The following is a 22,295-nucleotide window of genomic DNA, read 5'->3' as shown; positions in this document are numbered from 1 at the left end:
GGATTGGCTACGAGATCAGTTGCTTTCTGACTCACGTTTTAGTACGTTGTTTCTCTTCCACACTGAGCGCTTTTCGCTTTCGGTGTGATCGGATGTTGTTTTGACTGTATCCGTTGCACATTGATTTTGTAGTGTTCCTACCTTTTCGGCTACACCACGAACTGACAAATATCTTTTCGTCGTCAAACTCCGCAGAATCTTTCCCTTTAAATTTGTAGTAGATACTTGTGCTTTTCGTCTTTCTCCTATGAAATCTCTAATACTTTACTATAGCTTTTCTGACACCTGAGTATGACACATTCGCTGACTTAACGATACTTCGCATTAAAAGTCCCTTCCGAGTGTATCAAAACATGGCTTATATGACACATACAACGAATCTTCGATGCGAGTGATCCCGGTGGGGGTACTCGGTCGAAAAAAGTGTGAAGCGCTTTTTCAGGCCAGCAACCCTGAATGAGGTTTTTCTGGGTTTTCCTCATTTACACCAGGTAAATGCCGGGATGGTTCCTAATATATAGGTCCCAGGCCGCTTCCTTCCTTTCTCAATCTTTTCTTCCTTCCATTTCCGCGGATAGCGTGCTCGCCGAGGGACGGGCTAAATGGCTCATCCCTCATTCGTGACAGGCTAAATGGCCATAGATACCGAAAGCCCAGAAATCTAAAATCCTAAGAACGAATCTTCGTTATGGCATTTCAACTAAGTGGTGGTGTCGCTTTGTGGAAAATCATTTATGAGATAATAATGAAATGTCTGTGCAGTTTTGATATAGTGGTTACTTTATTTCTGGGACAATTCCTATGTTTCACCTTTCTATTCTAAATTGGTTTGCATTTTGGTAAGCCATGCAACCAGTGGCGTATTTACGATTTTGTTTCGGGAGGGGCTTTGCTAACTTTCGGGGGGGCTTTGCCTGGAAATGTGAAAATTCTGCAAGATATTTCATTTATTTTACTATACTAAGTAAGATTTCGGGGGGGGCTTAAGCCCGGAAGCCACCCCCCTAAATACGCCACTGCATGCAACATACATGACAAGATGTATAACTTTCAGGAACTTGAAAAGATGGTTAACATGATGCACGTGATATGGTGAGTTGCATAACATAAATTTGCTGGCTACCAGTGACATCCCATTTCGAAAACCATTAAAGATATCCAGTCCTGGACTGAATATAAGACTCGTAAGTAGTGAATGTTGTAAAGGCGCGTTTTTAGTTGTAGGATCCATTGCAGGAAAACGAAAAAGTCAAAAAGTAAAAATTCTATTTTTTTTTCACAAAAGTTCAATTTTATTTTAAAAAAATCATACCCTCTCTTTCGTTTCTAGATGTGAGTTATGTGTTCTAATGTAAGAATAAATAAATATTAAAATTCGAGAGTAGCAATTCAAAGTTAATGCTTTTGTTGCTGCAGGAATACAATGTGTAACGAAATGAACGTACCACGAAAACATTGAAATTTTACTAGATATCCCTTTGCTTTTTTAAAAAAAAAATTGAATTAGAATAACAGTTAATTTCTGGTACTGAAGCAAGAGTTTTAATATTAATTTCAAGCCTTGCAGTAAGCTGACATTCCTGCCTTTGAGAGAGAGAGAGAGAAATCTATAAAACTAGAATGAATGAACTCTACACAAGAAAGAATTGGAAATTTGAAATATGCAACGAAGTGGAAAGGATGTTCGTTTTCTTTATTTGGATTAAAATTAATCCTCTGTGGAGTATGTTATAGCCGGTCCGCGTCACTGCTTCGTCTGTTCGTGTCCATTCGAGAACGAGGTTTCTTGCGATATATACTGATGCTAGGTGAAATATAAACAGCTAACAGATGCTGATAAGCAGTAGAGCACGTGGTCACAGACAGTGTGACCTTCCTTATGGTGTATACTTAGCTGACGTTATAGAATTATGATGATTCCTGTTCTCAGAGAAAGTTGAGAGAAATGAACATTTTGGTTCAAGAAGTTTGCAGGCTTCACTCACTTTCCGCTCGAAAGGTAGAACTGTGTAGTTGATGGTGTTGACGTCAGTTGTGTACAAAAACTTCATCAGGTAGGGGGGAGAGCAAGTTGCTAAGTTCATATAGTTCCAGGAGTTTCGTATAAATACTTTAATCTAGTAATTGTTTATTTTTTCATAATATCTTGTTGAATATGGCTTTCTGTGGAGGTAGTTAGCAATCGATTAGAATTCTGACGCGCTTCAGCGTTATGCATTCATCGCTGGGGGGGAGGGCACGGTTGCTCAGTGGTAGAATGCTTATCTCGGCTGTGAGAGGATTTTGGTTCGAGCCTAGATCATGTGAGTTTGTGGTGGACAACTCAAATGGGTTTTCTCAGGTTCTGTTTCCTTTCACATTATCATTCCACTTATTTTTATTAATTTATTTTTCTTCGTTAGCTCATGATTGTTGGACGCTAAATATTATACTTTTGTAGTAGGTTTAATAGAAAACGTTCAAAGAATATATAAGGTAGGTATATACCAGTCAATGGATCTCATTAGGCTGAACAAAATGATATGAGTGAAGGTAAATCATGAGTAGTTACCGAGAAATTCGAGAAAAATGAATGTTTTTCTAATGCCACGTATCTATGTATTAAAATTCTAGGTTTATATCTTTTTCTCCAAAGAAAAGTTAATATGTTTGTCTCCAATCCTTTCAACAGTGAAATCTCCAAAACCACAAGTACTATAAACGTGCCGTTTTCACTAGTCGATTTCAGATTTTGTGTAAATTGTCCAGTTCTAATTGAATATTTAAAAAAAACGTGACCGTTATTTCTTTATTACTTTTTTTAGGGGTACACCGGAAATGTTGATTAAAAAAAAAAGTAAAGCATTATGTCCTACGAGTTAGTAGATCCCAACACCACATAGCTCTATATGTGGGTTACATATCTCTCCGGCGTTTGATTCATGTCCAAATACAGTGAAACCTCTACTAACAGACACCTCTATAAAGCGGACACCTCTCTTAACGGACATATTTTGTAATTCCCAAACACTGTAATAGGAAAAAACATATTGGCAAACCTCTCTAAAGCGGACGCTCTCTAGTACGGACACGGACAGTCTTTTCTTCCTTTTATAGGTATTATTTACCTCCGTATTACGGACACTTTCTCTAGAAATAAGTTGAAAAGTATGGTAAAAATACATTTCCAGTAATTCATACATGTCACCAAGGAAGCATTGTGACAACATTTTGCCTCCTCAGCTGTCTGCTCAGCAACCCAGACGAAGCGTCTCTGTTTAACAACACTCTTATGTCCTTTCCTTGCATCCCACTCCCACCCAAGCTGTTTTAGACACAAAAGTGATTGACAGTTGCCCGCCGTTAGGGATGACACATTATTCTACTGTCCCGTTGGAGTCTCTAACCAACCAGAAGACAAGTTTAGTATTTTTTGCCCTCAGGTATATATATTGTCTTAAAAAGGATACTTCAGGACTGCAATTACTCCACAAATTAAAGCGCCATACTGAAAACGAAGGAAGTACTGATAAGTGTAAAGTGCAGAGAACTATAACATGTTATTTCCATGTTAGGCCTCGAACATAGGATGACAGAGGATAAATCAGGTAATATTCGTAAATACGTGATTCATGCAAAAATATTTTTTTCTAATTGTATATTACCTTGCTCACTAATTTACATAACAAAATACTGAAACCTCTTGAAGGCGGACACCTCTCTATAGCGGACAATTTTTGATTCCCCACGGCTGTCCGCTTTAGAGAGGTTTCACTGTAGTAATGAAAAACGAAGGATAACAGTTTCTTCAATCTAAGATGAATCTTTACTTTTTGGAGTGTTTTGCCTAATGAACACCATATTTCATTGACATTATAGTTGTGTATGTATTGATTTGCTTATTACATACATACATGCAAAAAAAAAAAAAAAAAAAAAAAAAAGCAGTGATCATACATGAATTAGAAATTCCAACCGGAAGTAGACTCAAATCTTGCAAACGATACGAGATATTGAAGAAAGAATCGAGAAAATCTCCCCCTGTATGGTACGCCTTGCCGATTTTTATCAAGACGTCTTTCACTTGTGTCTGTGTCTGTAACGGAACATATACAGATGTGTGGAATGACAGGGAGATTCATGATCATATGTGAATGATGCGCTGTGTAGAGAGGGCAGATTCAGCTAGTTAAAATTAAACTGATACTTAAATATAGGGGAGACCGGGGCACATTTGCCAACTTTTTTTAATTGCATGTGTGGTATTTTATCTGAAACCTATTTAGAGGTAAATAGGATATCATTTTCTACCTATACTTTTATGAACGAAGTGGAGCAGGTATTTTTTCACAAAATGAATATTGAGTTTCACTACCAATTGTTAAGTGTGATCATGTGACCTTGGAAAATGTGCCCCGTATGCGGGGCAAGTTGGCCAACCTACTAAAACTATACAGGGGCAAGTGTTCTAACTACTTCACATGCTAATCAAACACAGGTAATAAATCGTTGCTTTTACTGAATATGTACGTTTTGTTTATTGCTTGGACAGCATAGAGAAGTGAGATTATAGTAGGACTAATCAAGAAGTTAACAAAAGTCATCATTGTCTGAATCACAATGAACACGAACAAAAACTCCAACATCTCTCTTTGTACAGTTTTCGTGTGCCTAGTTGTTGCATTTTGTGTACCTGACCCACTTCTCCTTTGCCTGAGAGTTGGAGAAAGGTTCAAAGCAATAAATGCATAAACAATCTTCATCATCTCCATTACTCGAATTAGTTTTTTACACAATAGACTATATGGTCAATGCCAAGCACGTATTCAGTATTGTTTTGGGGGGATAGGGCCATAGCCGCTTCGATATTTCGAGGGGGTTGTTCGGACTTCATTTTTGAAAAAGAAAAAAAATAGCACAGAATAACATTAGCTTTTTTTACGTTCCTCCTGGCTGCGTGCTTGGTCACGGGCTACGTATTGTGTACCATACATTGTTATTTCGGAGATTTCTTTACACAGTAGGCCCTACATGCATTTGTTATAGCCCTACTAAAATTAGAGAAACTGAGACCGGAAAAATATTGGAATACGTGCCCCGTATGTTGTTAGAAAACCTGCCCCATCGCTATTTTTGAACTTCAACATAACCTTGACGGGTAATGGTGTATATTATTTGCAAAACAAACACATCATTACGTAAAGGAAGAACACTATCTTTAGTACATGCAATGTCAAAGCAGTACGTTTAACACTAGTACATTAATTTTAAGTTTTAATGCAGACCTGCTACTTGACTCATTTTCGAAAAAATGATTTGACAAGATCTGCTGCCTACGTCAACACAGCTAGTCAACTGAAACTTGCGTAGATGGCGTGCCAAGCATTGCTGCTTCAGCCAGTCCACCCGCAGGAGCGATCTACCAGAACCTTTCAGAACTAAAGCCAGCTGGAAAATGTGCCGCGGTCTCCTCTACATAGAAACTGATACTGTACCAATTAAGCTTTTCTGTGTATTAGCAAAAATACAGTGCACAGTATAGTTAATGATATATAGGTCAAAACTATGATTAACTCTTAATTTTTGTTTAACTTAGCTCAAAGATGAAACGTTATCAATCGATAGATCACATCGACCTTAACACAATGATATACTTGAGGGTAAATTATCATGCGTAGTTTTAGAAAGAATCGAGGAAAACTAATTTTTATGACGGTATGTCGCTCATTGTTAATCTGATTCAGTTTATATTTTATGTACTATGTGCTGGAATAATTATTTATTTATTGTACTGTATGAAAAATATACACTGTGAAGTAGCAGATAATTTCTTTGTTATTTGATTTATCCTAATCGTGAGGCTTATACTCAGTGGCGTATTTAGGGGGGTGGCTTCCGGGCTTAAGCCCCCCTCCCCGAAATCTTACTAAGTATGTAAAGTAAATGTAATATCTTGCAGAATTTTCACATTTCCAGGCAAAGCCCCTCCCGAAACAAAATCGTAAATACGCCACTGCTTATACTACTTGTAAGAAAACCGTGTGTAGCCCTAATTAATCGGTAACAGTAGACAGTCCAACTCGAGCGTTACGATTTATTATTATTTTGTATCGTGAATTAATATATCGTTAGTTCCTCAAAGTTTATTCTAAAATGGTATTGTTTATTCAAGTAACAACCAGGCAGTTACGAAGCTGTTGCAAGTTATACCAACAGCTATTGTTTCATTACCATATACCAATATAATGCAAATATTTATAACTAGCAGAATACCCGTTCTTCGCACGGGGAGAATACGTTTCATTTTGCACATAAAGGGAAATGAAAGCTGAGTTTGGATTTGAACTCGTCGGAAGTGTTATTGTTCGTCTCAGCGGCCCCGAAAACTGGCTTAGACACTAATATCGATCATTTTAAGTATCTCCCCTGCTCCCCGTTCCCTAAGTTGCACCGTCAAATTGAAATGGTAAAAACCATCCGAGGCTCGAAACTCATCTATGTTGAAAATCGGTCGGATTGCTCAAGAGGTACGAAGTCTCAAACATAGTGACTTTCAATTTCATAGATTAATTTCGGAAAGTAAATATTTATTATTACTCAGTATAATTTCAGGGAGTTACGACGCACATACTACACTCTCACTCGTATTAGTCGAGTTTCACAAGTTGAATTCTTAGTGCTGAAAATATACTATATGAACACACATGTACAGGATGTTCGGAAACAGCCCCAACAAACTTCGGGAAATGATTCCTAACACGAACATTAAAAAAAAAAAAAGTGCACGGTGCTTCATTTTGGAGTTCGACGAAAATTTGTGTGAAGGAGAAAATAAAGGTAGACAATTCGAGAACCGAATGTCAGATCAAGTTTCGGATTTATCATCTTTCATGTATAGAAGACCTCTTCCCTTCTATGCTTCCAGGCTTAGCTTATCGCCGCTCCTATGCCATATCCACTGGTATATTGATAGGATGAGATCTAGGCTCAAAATTCGGCAATATGCATCTTCGCTGGAAATTGGGCAACGAAGCATACAAAGAATACTGCACGAACTAAAGTTCCATCCCTATAAGTTACAGATTGTTTAGAAATTACATCCGCGATAGCAGATGTTGGCTAAAATCAAGGAGAACGCAAATTTCCCTAATTACATATGGATGTCAGACGAAGCCCACCTCCACCTTAACGGATATGTTAACAAACAATTTGCATTACTGGGCATAGGAAAGTCCTTGTGAGCTTCACAAACGTCCATTACATAGCACCAACATAGTAGTATGGTGTGCTGTATCATATCATAGCGTGATTGGCCCTTTTTTAAACATGAGAGTGGCATTGCAACATTAGTAACATCCGCTTGGTATGTTAATATCAGTTTCGAGCACGATAAGTGACAAAATCAAATTTTCTGTATTGAATAGACATGCAGTACAAAACAGATCGCGAAAAAGAAAAAAGAAAATATTACAATAATACTGAGACAATCAAACGTAATCGTGAAGTTACTTCAGTTACTTTGACAGATTTTTACGCAGGTTTTCACTTGAGGCTATCAAATCAGTTAATTTTTCTTGGAACAGTATACGCATGAGGCAACTAGTGAAAGCGAATAAGCGCAAAAGGCCGTTACGGACTAGAGGGGCCTTTGCTAAGTATGAAGTTTTACTGGCTCACGGGGCCGTACTGATGTGAGCAAGGGGGGTTCGAGAAAACTTTTTTCGGAAAGACAAACTTAGGATTCCGCAACCTTTTGGGTAGTATGACTCAAGAAAGCATTTGCGATCGCGAAAATTCGACCAAGGCCTATAGGTCCTGCGTCTCGTGATCCTTGCGGGGTAACTCGGGGTCTTGGCGATTGCCAAGTAGCCAACGTGGCCAGTCCGGCACTGGTTAATATGCTTGAAATATTCTTTACACCGAGACTCCAAGTTCTTAATCTTAACATCGAAAACATGTGGCTTCAGCAGGACAGAGCCACGTTACATACTGCTCGACAATCGATGGAATCCATTCGCCAATTGTTTTGGAGCCGCGACGTTTCACATAACGATGACATTCCATGGCCTGGGAGATCCCCTGACCTTAGTGTGTGCAATTTCTTCCTGTGAAGACATCTTAAAGGCTGGGTGTACCCCACTCGTCCTACAACTATCCATGAACTGAAACAGTATATTGAAGACAAATTCCCCTAGGCATGCTACACCGGGCATTTTGAAGTTTCCATAACAGGTTATTAGATTGTGAACGCCGAAAGGGAGCACATCTTTCCGATATCATCTTTAAGAAGTAGAGACAATTTGTGACATTTTGTAATGGAAACATAAATGGCATACTCTGTATCTGCATTTTCATCAATAAAAGATGTTTTTCTTGGGTTTATTTGTGCAAATTAGGTTACTTCAAAATTCCCCGCTTCCCTTCGCCACCCTGTTAAGAATCAGATTATATCTGTTGTTTGATTTCTCCTAACGTTGAAAAACGTTACATGTAAATATTTTTAAAACACGAATAAATCAACTGTTAGTAGGTTCATGAGCTATTGAATCTAAGACACGTTTTTTTAAAAAAAAAAAATGTTTCCTTTTGGTTTACTACCGTTCAGTCACGCATGAAAAATTAATTTCACAAAGATAGTGCAGAAATATGAAACACTATGGAATTACAGATTAAATATAATGAAGAAAAATATAAATGCCATGTACTGTAGTTTGAGACATAAATATGCGATTTCATAAAATAGAAATCGTTGTAATAGGTCCTTGTCCTTCTCTTGTCTGATAATTTACTTAATAATTATACCTTTCACCTTGAAGACAGAAACGAAATATTTCGTTCATTACTGTGGAAAACCTGATGTCACCCTGTAAACTCTGTGACGCGAATACAATGACGTCATGTGACGTAGTTGAAAATCGATCGTGGTACAAAATCTAGATGAATGCACTGTCAAAATCTGTGCCCCACAAGGAAACGAGTTGATATCATGGCACTTCAAAAAATGAGCCTGAAGGTAATAAATTGCCAGTAATAGTGCATACATTTGCTATAATAACAATTTTTTGAATTGTACTGATGATGCTGTTCCGTAATACGAGGGGCGTCCAAAAATTAAGTTTCAAGATATATTTAGCAATAATCGTGTATTATACGTAAACCAATATACATTATATGCTACAATCAACAGTTATGTTTTTTATCATACTTGCCAAGACGATTTAAGCATTTGTCTAATCGTGAGATGAGCTTGTCGATGCCACTTCGTAAAATGTAAAGTCCCAACAGTTGAGCGAGCGTTGCATTGCTGTTGTGGTATCTTAGTCAAGATTCTCTTTCAAGACGGTAACTCGGCGGATTTTTGCGGTAACTCCTATGTCACTATTCGTTCGACCGTACTTTGAAGATCGACCTAATAATAATAATAATAATTGTGTATTTACGGTGCCCGAATGGAGATCGTAGCAAATGAGAACACTGTTTTCTCTCTCTTTTTTTTTTCTTTTTAACGATATAAAGAAAAATCACCAAATGAGAGTTATGGCAGCGGGAGATTCTGGATATCCTTTGCTAATAAATCTGATATAAATAGAATTTGTTCGTGTGTATGTCTTGTGCGGCCTGGTTAGCAGACGAGTGGACCGCAAGTTACCAAATTTGGGTCCCGGGTACCTTGGTCCAGGCCCTAGACCAAGACGAAGCTTTTTTTTTTTTAATTTCAAACCAGGAGGACATTTACCGGGATATGTAAAAGTAGTAAAAATGACCTATATAAGTATCGAATTCATAGTTTTCGCGGTCGCTGAGATCAGGGCGAACAATCTGGGTTTCGTAAATTTCACAACACTTCTACTGCTTTGTTAAGTATTAAAGACAATGTACTTCATGCAATTACAATTATGTGGTCGTGTTAGTTTTATTAGACCTCTCAAAGGCATTTGACCTTGTACAGCATGGTGTTCTCTTAGCAAAAATGAAATACTATAACTTTTCAGTAAATACCATAAAATGGTTCGAATCCTATCTACATAAGAGAAGACAGCAAGTTACTTTACGTAGTTCCTCTCATTACAAAATTTCTGAAGCTGCTGTTCTTGTAGAGGTGTTCCACAAGACTCAATTTTAGGGCCAGTTTTGTTTACCTTATACATTGCAGATCTGGTATCTGTTGTACATCGTTCAAAGATTTACTGTTACGCAGGCGACACTCAATTGCTTATAAAAGCCTTGCCTCAGGACTTACCAGAAGTTCGACTTCTTAACCAAGATCTTAATGCTATTAGTAACTGGTGTAAATAATAGTAAAAATAAAAACATACGGGACATGTATAAGGGAATCAACGAATTTAAGAAAGGCTATCAACATTGTGCTTATATATTAAAGAAATTTGACGGTACAGTTCTCACTGACACGGATAGCATCTTAAATAGATGGAAAGATTTCTTTGACGATTTGCTTAGCACGCAACCAAAAACTAGTGTGCGTGGAGAAAAGGAGATACACACCGCAGAACCGTATATTCCAGAACCCAACCGAATAGAAGTAGAAACCGCGATAAAGAAATTAAAGAAACACAAATCTCCGGGTGTAGATGAAATTCCGGCTGAGTTAATTTTAGCTGGAGGCGAAAAATTGTGGAACAAGATACACAAACTCATTCTCCTTATCTGGAACAAGGAAGAATTGCCACAAGAGTGGAAAGAGGCAATCATTGTTCCAATTCACAAGAAAGGCGACAAAACTGACTGTAATAATTATCAACGTATTTCTCTTCTGTCAACATCCTATAAAATCCTTTCAAATATTCTATTAGCAAGATTGACCCCATACGCAGATGAAATTATTGGAGATTATCAGTGCGGATTTAGACGAAATCGATCAACTATCGAAAAAATATTTACCATTCACCAAATACTCGAAAAAAAAAGTGGGAATACAATACCCCGGTACAGTAACTATTTATTGATTTTAGAAAGGCGTACGACTCGGTTAGGAGAGAAAAATTATACAACGTTCTCACAGAACTTGGAATACCGAGAAAGCTAATTACATTAATTAAGATATGTTTAAATGAATCCCAAAGTAAAATCCGGGTAGGAAAATTTTTGTCCACGAGCTTTCACGTCGAAAATGGCCTGAAACAAAGAGATGTGCGTTGTCGCCGTTATTATTTAACTTTGTTCTGGAATACGCTATAAGGAAAATCAAAGCTAGCAACCAGGGCCTAGAGTTGAACGGTATTCACCAGGTTATGTCATATGCTGATGATGTAAATTTAATAGGGGATGATAGGAGAACAATAGAAAGAAATGCAGAGATCTTATTAAACACTTGCAGGGACATGAGTTTAGAAGTAAATGCAGAGAAAACTAAATACATGGAAGTGCGTCGGGATCGTAATTATGGATGCGTTAAAATATTAAATAATACTTTTGATAAAGTGGATAGTTTCAAATATCTAAGATCAATATTACCAGAGGAAAATCATATTCACGGAGAAATTAAATGTCAACTAAAAGCAGGGAATTCGTGTTACTATTCGGTTCAAAATCTCTTGTCGTCGCGAATTCTGTCGAATTTGAAGCTTAAAATATACAAAACGATAAGCATGCCTGTTGTTCTTTATGGCTGCGAAACATGATCACTTACTCTGAGGGAAGAACATAGACTGAAAGTATTTGAGAACAAGATCCCGAGACAAATATTCGGACCCAAGAGGAACGGGAATGGCGGATTTATTTATACTGTTCTAGGTTCCGCCAATCAACTTAATAAAATTGTTCCTGACAAATTAGAATTACAAATAATGGACTCAAACATTAGCTATTCATCTTATGTAAAAAAGTCTTGGAGTACAAATTGATGATAAACTTTCTATGAATAATTACGTCTCTACTCAGTGTTAAAAAGCTCTAGGAATACTAAGAAACTTGTACAAAATACGAGACTGTCTGTCCAAAGATACCAAGCTACTCCTGACACAAACTCTGATAATGTCTTTGTTTGATTATCGTGATGTTGTGTATGGCCCGCTTCTAATAAAAAGCAATGTCATCCTGACCCAAAAGGTACAAAATTCATGCATCCGCTTCTGTTATAACGTACGAAAATTCGATCATATTTTGACTATTCTGAACAGCAATAGCATGCTGACAATGTCCAGAAGACGACATTTTCATTATTGCTCTCTCATTTATAAAATTCTTAAAACAACGCGTTCCGCGTATTTATACAAGAAACTCACTGCTAGGTCAACTATTCACACTCACTTAACACGCAAGAGAAATACATTTGATATTCCACACCATAGAATCAAGCAAACCACTGCGTCATTTTCAATATTAGCACCAAGGTTATGGAATGCTCTGCCAAATGTAGTAAAAGAAGCTAAAAAAATTTAATTCCTTCAAGAAAGTGTTAAAAATTTATATACTCAGCCAACAAAATTTAAGTTCAGGTACCCATGATTTGTATTCTATCACTTGTACCACGTAAATAAAATCAGAATCGACTTGGTACATATTCTTTATTAAATAATCATGCATTGTAAAAATATTTCATCACTCCCCCCCCCCTGCATTGTGAATCAGGAGCTTAACTTACTTTGTCTCTGTTATTGATCGGTTTGTGTTTGTTTTCATGTTTGTATGCTTTTTTTCTTTCTTTCTTCACTTGTAGTACTTCTACGTGTGTGTGTTTTGTCCACATTTTTCTTTTTTTATCATCTTAATGTATACCTGTATTTTTTGTTGTATATCACCGTATCTTTTGACTCAATTGATTGTATCTTTTTTGTGTAACTCAATGTACTTCCTTGACAAGGGTTAGGTGGTAGAGCAGCAATATGCTGAACTTCGCCCGCTTGAATAAAGCCTTTTTCAATTCAATTCAATCAGTGGTGAAACTCCGATTGCTTTAACTTCCAAATTTACCCCATTTGGCTGTGGGTCGGGGTTCACCTGTGTGTGGGTGGGTGGGTGACGTAAAAATAATAAATGACCGATATTAGTTTCAAATCAATAGTTTTCGCGGTCTTTCAGATGAGTAATGATACTCCCACAGAAATTGACTTCTAAATACAGCCCCCATGTGAAGAATGAGTATTTCAGCTAGTATAGCATATAAGAAACCTGGAACTGTTTCTGTAGTGTATTAATAGATTATTTAGTAGTAATAAGTTATCTGTTGACAGATCATTAGCTGGGCTAATTTTTAAGGATTTTCTTTACCAATACTCTCTTCTAAGCTCCCTTGTGACTAAGCGGTTAGAGTACGCGTCTTTTGCGTAGGAAAACCGTGTTCGATTCGCGGCGGGAGCCAGTAGTGGTTTTAGCGGGTAAGCCGGGTAACAACGGGCCTACCCAAAAAATTTAAAAATATATAAACGCTAAAAGATACAATAAAGAGTAAACCAATTTTCCACTATTTATATTAATGGTAAAAAATTATTTAACATATAGCATCAATCATTACTGTAAAAGTAATTTCCTACTATCATTAATCAATCAAATGTTCATATGTATCCATAAGAGAGGGAGCGGGCCTACCCAAAATTGAAATCGTAAAGCCGCCCCCTAGCGGGAGCTCATGCGATTCGGTTCCACGTTAAGCTGTAGGTCCACGTCTTATACAGCCTTGCTGCTGAAGGGGACACTAAACTGAAATTAAAATTCAACACTCTTTTATATATATTTACACTATCGATGTGTACACCCAGGGGACAAAAAATCTCAAAAAGAGCTAGTGGTTGAATCAGTAACAAATTTGGCCGGGATGTAGAGGATCAAAAATTAGGAATCGAATTCGTTGATCGAGGTGATATTCAAACCAGAAGTTGTACAAACCAGTCATTTCCGGTTTTAACGTTAATCTTTATAGAGCAGTGATCATCAAACCGTCAATCGGGAGCCACTAGTAGCTTGCGGAGACATTTTCCGTGGAGCGCATTAACGCTACGGTTGGCTACATATTGACTAGTTGATTTTATATCTACTAGAAATGTAAAATTATAGGCAATAAAGAAATGTATTTTTTAAAATTGATGTTCTTTTGGTTGGAGCTCACAGTAGGATTTAAAAAATGGTACGGTAGCTCAGAAGCTTCATAAGTTTGTTTGACCACTGTTATAAAGTAAAAACGGTATCGGATAGCAAGGAACTGTTTTCTACAAATGATCTGACTTAATGATCCCAAGAATACATTCCACCACCATTCTAATATCTCTACTAAAACCGGAAGTAGTAACAACGTATTACGGTAGCTCAGAAGCTTCATAAGTTTGTTTGACCACTGTTATAAAGTAAAAACGGTATCGGATAGCAAGGAACTGTTTTCTACAAATGATCTGACTTAATGATCCCAAGAATACATTCCACCACCATTCTAATATCTCTACTAAAACCGGAAGTAGTAACAACGTATTACCGCTTCCGGTTTCTGTATTAATTGAGAAAATGTCTCACGATACAAACTGAAGTCTTTAACATGGTGCTACTTACTATGTAAATCAAATGAAATTTCTAGAGTTCCTCGTGGTTGCGTGGATAGCGCGAGAGACCCGGGTTCGATTCGCGGCAGAAGCTTATGTTCGGATCCTACGTTAAACTGTAAGTACACGTCTCAGATAGCCTTGCTGCTGAGAAGGGGTGCTAAACTTAAAATCCAGTCCAATCTAGAATTTCTCGTTCCATTTACTTTTCAAAGATACAAATAACTTATTTTATGTAGTGATTGAGAGAACGTGTGTCGACCTTAGAAGAGATATATCGCTGTACATTTTACATACAGAATGCATAAATAATAAATATGTTTCAACGGAATAAAATCGATTTTTTTTTTTAAAAAAAAGCAATGGCTGGTAAGTTACAGTGAAGCATCTCATTTTTTTAGTTCGATGTAATCTTCCGATTGATATGTTTCATCTTTGAACAATATTACAGTTATGAAAAAATTAAAGTAGCAGAGCTGATGTTAATTTTGCGCTATTGCTCATAAGTTACACTATGTAATGCCGTTTTTTGGAAAGTATCATAATGAAAAGTTTAATAAGAGTGTACATTAATCAGTTTCATCGTATTAGATGGCGTTGTTAACATACAACATCAATTTGTAGGTTTACAAAGAAAATATTGTTTGTCGATGTTGTGAAACTACACATGAAGATTTACACTCACTCATCCCTGTCATTTTTTCCAGCTTGAAGAGAGATATCGGTTGATATATATATAAAATCAGCTTTTGAACTTTTTTTTTTTCGTTAAACGCTGACGATGATGTAGAATTGATATGCAGTGCTGCATAGGCATAAGGATACAGAACCGACCAGACAAAGATATGTTTAAGGTTCTTTTTAACATTAGTGTACAAGTATAATTGCCCATTCGTTCGTTTAGAATGGATAAATTCCCTGCATGTATGAAGATTCTGCAATTAACCCGTAAACCAGAAATTAAGCTTAATTTTGTAATGGTACTTTATTAGGGAGTTGTTTCAACCTCTTCTCCGTTCTGTCGAAGTGAAAAAGTGCGGAGGCGTGACACCAAGCGCAACAGCCTCTACTTTCAAACTAGATGGAGTTGTAGGCGGTTAGTGAGTGTAGGCGCAGTAAACGCGCTGAGGGATAGGTGTTCGATCCGTGTCCCGGCTGGTCCAGGCAGTCTCTTTCTCTTCGCAATATCCAGCGGTTGCATATCACCATGGATGCGGCTAAAGACGTGTAAGTATATCAGAATATGTGTCGTTACCTCTCTGATCTCCATTCTATCGTCCCTTGCTACATTCTGCTAAGCAAATCCTTATTTCTCTACTTTTCTCATTTTGAATTTCGTGGTCTTGACGCCCGAGCCGTGCTCAGATTTTACTAGGTCAGTGTACCGTAGGGTTACAATGACCTTGGCAACAAGATGTGGCCGACCTCTCTTATACTCGTAAAAGCGCGTACCATATTGAGGCAAAATAAAAAATAGACCGGGCAAAAGAATTGTTACATTAATGTCCTCGCATTTTGGGTTCCATTAATATCATGAAGCCAGACTGGTATAGTTATGATACTTCATTCCGGAAGATCGAAATCGTTGAATATTTATCTGTAATTAGCCCTCCTCGCAGGTCTAGTGGTTGGCGTGTGCGCTTTTGGTGCATAGGGTTCCAGGTTCTATTTCCGGGTGGGCAATGATGATTCAGAAGATTTCGCCTTGGGGAGGAGGATTTCAATATCCAAGGGTTGAAAAGTAGTGTTATGAAAATACTGGACATCCACATTGAGCACGATATGAGAGGCATGGCGCCGTGGAAGAATTTAGTTTCCTTCCGAGCTACACTTTGAAATTATCACTGCCCTTGGAATAACATTGAAATTTGAACGCATTACGATGATACAAATTCTATCTTAAACTGTAGATTCACTTCTCATATATCGTAGTATGTGCTGAAAAAAACTCTAAACTCCAAACCAAACCAATTAATCTTAATTGATTTTCGTTTTTCCTTCCTTCTGAAAAATGTGGTCCCGCGTAGCGTAGTCGCTAACGCTCTCGTCTTTGGTGCGAGCGGCCCCGGGTTCGATTCCCGGTGGGGACATTCGGTCGAAAAAGTATAAAAGCTTTTTCAAGCCAGTAATCTTGAGTGAGGTTTCCCTTAGACAAGGCAAATGCCAGGATTGTACCTAACATACAAGTCCCCGGCCGCTTCGTCCCTTCCGCAAGCCTTTCTCCCTTTCTTCTTCTTCGGCGATCACACTATCCGAGGAAGTCATCCCTGATACGTGACAGGCTAACATGGCCATAGATGCCGAAAGCACAGAAATCTAATTCATAATTCCTAATCGTAATCCTTTTGATAAATACTATCCAAAGTTGAACCCTATAGGGACGAAAACTATTAACACACACACACACACAATTGCATCCGTGTATCAGGAAGGTTAGCATACGTGGTCCTCGGGGTCACGATTCCTCTTTTCGCAGTTTCAGTATGCGAGCAGTCACACACACGAAGATAAAAATAAAAGCACCAAGTTTACGTTTTCAGCTGCGGACAGATCCATAAGGATAGCTAGTACACTGGAATAGTTAAGACGATTTAGTCAAGTTTATTTGAAAAGTCAAATTAAATAAGATACAAGTTACAGTTGAAGTCCATCGGTGAATTTAGAGGTACAAACGCCGAAAAATTGATTGACCGACGGACTCCTCTCTTATATAGCACGAAGAGCGTCTACCAAGTTACATCAGTTTTTGCAGACACATCACATTTATATTAAATAATAATAATATAAACGTATGTCAGGTTTCATGACTGTTCTGTTCTTTGGCCTCCAATTTAAATTTTCTGTAAAGGGCCGCGGTGACTCAGTGGTAGAGCGTTCACCTCTGGTGCTAGGGGTCCCGGGTTCGATCCCAGCCCCCGCCAAGTGAACTTTGTGGTGGAAAAACACCGTGTGTGTGGGTTTCCTCGGGGTTCTCCCGTTTCCTCCCACTTTATTCATTCCACCGTTTCCTTCATTACTCATCATCACCGTCTCCTTTAGCCTAACCGGCATAACCGTGGGACGTAAAACTCAACGATTTAATTTCATTTTTTAAATTTTCTGTAGTACACGCCCTTTCTTTGCACCCGACGCTATATCTGCGTGCCCACATGTAGGCCTACTATAAGTATTTTTACTTTTTGTTACACTTTGCTCTATTAGGGAAATAACGTTAATATTCGGTGCTTACGTCCTTCTATCACGTGTAAGGCCTGATAACGATTTCCTAACAAACATCTCTAAAAAAATCTCTCATATATCCTGTTCTGAATTACCCCTTTGACTTTGTCCTACATTTGGGGTCTCTTTCATGCTATATATATTTATACAGAATGTCTGCTGATACTGGAAATACTTGAATTGTATTGGAATTGAATTTTGATACTGGAAATAACTAGAATTTTGATCCACATGCTCGAAAAATCCTGAGACGTTATTTTTCAACAATACTTTTTTGTAATTGTTTTAATAGTCTTAGAAATAATGTTGTATTCATTGAGATTGTAAATTTTTCTAAAGCAAGACATTTGGTAATTAGACATTTAAAGGGGAGGACTGTGAGGGGAGTTGGGAGGCCTTTTAAAAATGTTTTAAAGAAATCATTGTATTTCAAAAATCAAGGTTAACTAAATTTATTAAAAATAAAATATTTTTTGTGGTAAAACAATTACAAACCTGAAATCATCAAGAGTGTGATTATTCCTAAAGAACTTTTTTAAAAAATCATTGAATTAGGTACAGGAATTTTGCTGGTACTTATACGGAATATACTGGAATTTTGAAAATGAAACTCAGTAGACACCGTGTTATAGGAATTTTCTTTTGGGTCTATTCTATCATTAAGATTTAGCAATTACAAATTAAACATACAAAATAAACGAGAACAAATCTACATTACGTAGAATTGGCAACTTCTCAATTAAAGAGGGGGGGAAACCGGGCGTAACTTCCACATCCCGTAGCATAATTAAATTTGATTAATTAACTACAAGAATTACGTAACATTCAATAAAAGAAAAGAATAGAATAATATGATGTACGGCTGCTAGACTATTAAGACAGAATTTTCAGTGTTGGTCCAGCTTCAGTGAGGTAGTTTGGGAGATACTTGAATTAGGAGGTAACAATGTGTCATCTAGAAAATCATAGATAATTACACTGGAAGTCGATGTGCTGACTTTACATTGCCCAACCAAATGTCACCTTTCCGGTCAGAATACTTCATGGGCTTTAAAGTTGGGATATACGAGGATAGTCTGAGAAGTACCCGACCTAACAAAGAAAAATTGGAGATATATCTTTATTTCTTGACGTAGTCTCCTTTTAGCTCGATATATTTTTCCCAGGGATGTTCCATAGCTTGGATACCCTGTTCATAGTGTGAACCATCGAGCTCTTTAAAATAGCCATTAACCGAAAACCCCAGTTCTTGTTGGCAAATCTTTTACCACTGAGACATTTTTTCAGGCTTGGAAAGAGAAAATAATTAGAGGGAGCTGAATCTGGTGAACAAGGTACATGAGGAAGCAATTCGAACTTCTACTCATTGATTTTGTGCATCGCGACAACGGATGTGTGAACTGGTGCATTGTCTTCATGAAACAACACTTTCTTTTTCGTCAAATGCGGCTGTTTCTTCTTGATTTCATCACTCAAACGCTGCAGTAAGTTTGCATAATATTCATCATTAAATATTTTTCGTTTTTGAAGATAAGCAGTGAAAATTATCCCAGAAAACGGACGCTATGACTTTGTCGGCAGAAGGAACTGTCTTCGCCTTCTTTGGAGTCGATTCTCTCCTTTCAGTTTATTGTTTTGGCTGTTCCTTTGTCTCAGGTGTGAAGTGATAGACCTGTTTCATTTATAGTTATGAATCGACACACACACAAAAAAAAATCGACTTTATTGCTGGGAAACATTGCCCAACACTTGAAACAACTTGACTACGCTATTCTTATTCCGTTGTGAGCATACGCGGCGCACACAGCTTTCTTAAATTTTCTATTAATATTTGATATACAGAACTTTTTAAAATGCTACAATATCTGCTAGCACGTGCACTTTCAGTTGACGGTCATCCGATATCATTTTGTGAATTTTCTTCATCATATTTGGCGTGGTCACCTCATTTTGTCGCCCACTGCGATGTTCGTCTTTGCAGCTTATACGGCCTCGTTTAAACTCTGCCACCCATATTTTACTATTATAAACGTAGGAGCAGAGAGTAAAATTTAACTCGGTGTTTATATTGGTTGGACTGAGACCTTTTAAATAAATACACATTGTATCACATAACGATGACCCATTTTTTCCATGTTAACAAATTCACAGAGAGCGTTCACTATTGATGGTTGCCAAACAATTACTAAACAACGTAGCGTCTTCAAATTTCAAACTTAAGCTTTATTAAGGTACTTTCGACCATAGTAATGCTTTTCAGTCAACAGCCACCATCTACCTGACAGGTCAGGTACTTCTGGGACTACGCACGTAGCTTTAATTCAGTAATATCCAAGCGGTTAGCATACATAATTAAATTTCATGTCCTTCGTTTGGGGTGTATATACAAGAGGCATTTCAGGTGATATTGTTATAAAGGTTTTAAAATGTTCATTTGAAAATATCAGGTTGCCTAAAGTATTGAACCTTTGGAGGTCAAAATTGAGAGAACATTTATTTTTATTGTGAATTAAACATACCATAATGAAGCCACATATGCACCATTTTGTTCGATTTTATTGTTCCATTTTTCTGGCAACACCATAATGATGTCGCTGTAGAACTTTCGTGGTTTTTGGTCAACAAAATTGACACGTGGTTTTCACAGGCCTCTTCTAAAACTAACTTAACACATTCAGGGAGTTCCACTAATCTGGTGGTGCCAGATGATAGTCCAGGCAAAGCGGTGGGTACATTAAAACTTCCCTGCCAATTTATCTCGATGTATACTGTTCTAATGTCAGCATAATAGACAACACTCTTTCTGTTAACCAGTTCCAGCCATTTCTTTTGAATTACAAAGTCTCCTCGCGCTAATCCACAGCACAGGTCCTAGTCTATTGTTTTGCCTGGCAATAGCAGCTCCTGAAGCGTGATGCCCGTCCAGTCCCACCAAATGCACAGCACAACTTACCTAGATGTGACTGTTGGCTTTATCACAGACTGTGAATCGTCTACTCTTCAATTACAATATTTCTTGTACATTGTTGTCATAAGTTATCGTGATCAACCGCTTCAAACGTGGCGGTTAAGTTTCAGTTGAGATTCAAAGATAAAAAAATCGATCGGGTAAATGTTTCTGAGTCCAAAATCATTTTCAACCAAACGTCGAGCTTATTTTTGTAGTCAGCTTTCTTGAAAAGATTTAACACTGCTAGGTGAGGATATTCAGGTCATTGGCAATGCCATAACTGCTTATATGCCGATCTTGCTCACTTTTGCCAGATTATCATCCTCTTTTGCTGTGTTTGTCCGCCCACTGGAACACCTTAATCATATATACAGCCAATATAATGTTTCAGAGCAAACAAAACATGATTAATACATTAGAGTTGTAAATCTTACAGGAAAATGGGTCCTTAATGCTTTCCTGGACTCAGATTTCTTACATACAATTAATTACGTAGGTACTGCCAGATTCTCAATGAACGACTTGTATTAGGTTCATACTTCCAAGGTAGAGCGTTTTGAAACTTAACGTTTCCCATTTTCGGTGGTTTACAACTAAAAGGAGACATTTTTCGACTCTTCTTCGTTAGAAGTTTCTTTTATTTGATATACTAGCAATGCCTTTTGGCATTGCTCCCATCGAATCCTGGGCCAGTTGACATTTCCATTCTTCGCTCGGGAAGAATAAGGTTAATGCAAAAGAATTCGAAGTGCAATGTCTAAAATAACCTATAATAGAGATATAATTTAGTGAACATTTATTTTCGTACATAGTGATTCACCTTGCATAGAATACAGAACTCAGCTTTACATTTTTTTAATACTGCTCTCTCTTTGATAATATACATTAGAGAGGAGAGAATAATATGGTTTAATATATATGATTTGTTATTAGATATTTGTGATATACCAGCGTTTCCCAACCTTTTTCAACTTGCGGCACACTACGGGTGTAACTTGGATTCTCGCGGCATACTTACAGATATTATTATTTGTAAATATATATAAAAAAAATACCGTGGTATTTTTGCTGTGATTACTGAGCTCCTTTTCACAAAGAAGAAAGCTCGATCACTGGTTTTTCCCCGTGGTAAATCACTATGCTTATTTTTCGTGCTAATTTAAAAACAGAAAACAATTGCAATGAAATATTGGACTCGGGTTTTTAAAATTACGCTTTCTTTTTCGAAAACTGTATCCAACCTTTTACTAAGAAGGAAGATCACTAAATAACGAACGAACAAACAAATCTCTTTTACTTTTAAAACACAAATGTAGGTAATTTGTCGAAAGGATTGAATGGTATTTTAAATTTTCAAGTTACGAAATAGTCTGAACAATAAAGAAGCAATAATGGTCATATCAATTACAAATACTTTTTTCAATATTAGAAATGTACAGAACAGTAACCTGGTATGAAACTTAAAATTGTGGATTCATAGTAGAGGTTCATAGTAATGTGAAATACAAATATATATTTTCCCCTGCGTTTTGCAATTTGATTGCTATACCATTAATCATTTTGTTTCAATTTCTTCGCGGCACACCAACGGCCCATTCACGGCACACCGGTTGGGAAACGCTGTGATACACATTCCTAATTTTCTTACATCTATATACGCA

General features: G+C 37.3%; 1 protein-coding gene and 1 non-coding gene across 7 annotated transcripts in view; both read left to right on the top strand.

Annotated features, from left to right (window-relative positions):
* The window catches only part of LOC145683996 (tumor protein D54), a 209,389-nt gene that overhangs the window by 157,380 nt on the left and 29,714 nt on the right, over nt 1-22,295 (top strand). The gene's annotated exons all lie outside the window — the stretch shown is intronic.
* Nucleotides 16,482-16,555, top strand: TRNAQ-UUG (transfer RNA glutamine (anticodon UUG)). Its single transcript has one exon. It is a non-coding gene; the product is annotated as a tRNA-Gln (tRNA).

Source organism: Thermobia domestica, chromosome 4, assembly GCF_964235325.1.
Source record: "Thermobia domestica chromosome 4, izTheDome1.hap1.1, whole genome shotgun sequence".
Taxonomy (NCBI): Eukaryota; Metazoa; Arthropoda; class Insecta; order Zygentoma; family Lepismatidae; genus Thermobia; species Thermobia domestica.
The sequence above is the reverse complement of the archived record's forward strand: the minus strand, read 5'-3'. Positions and strand labels throughout refer to the sequence as shown.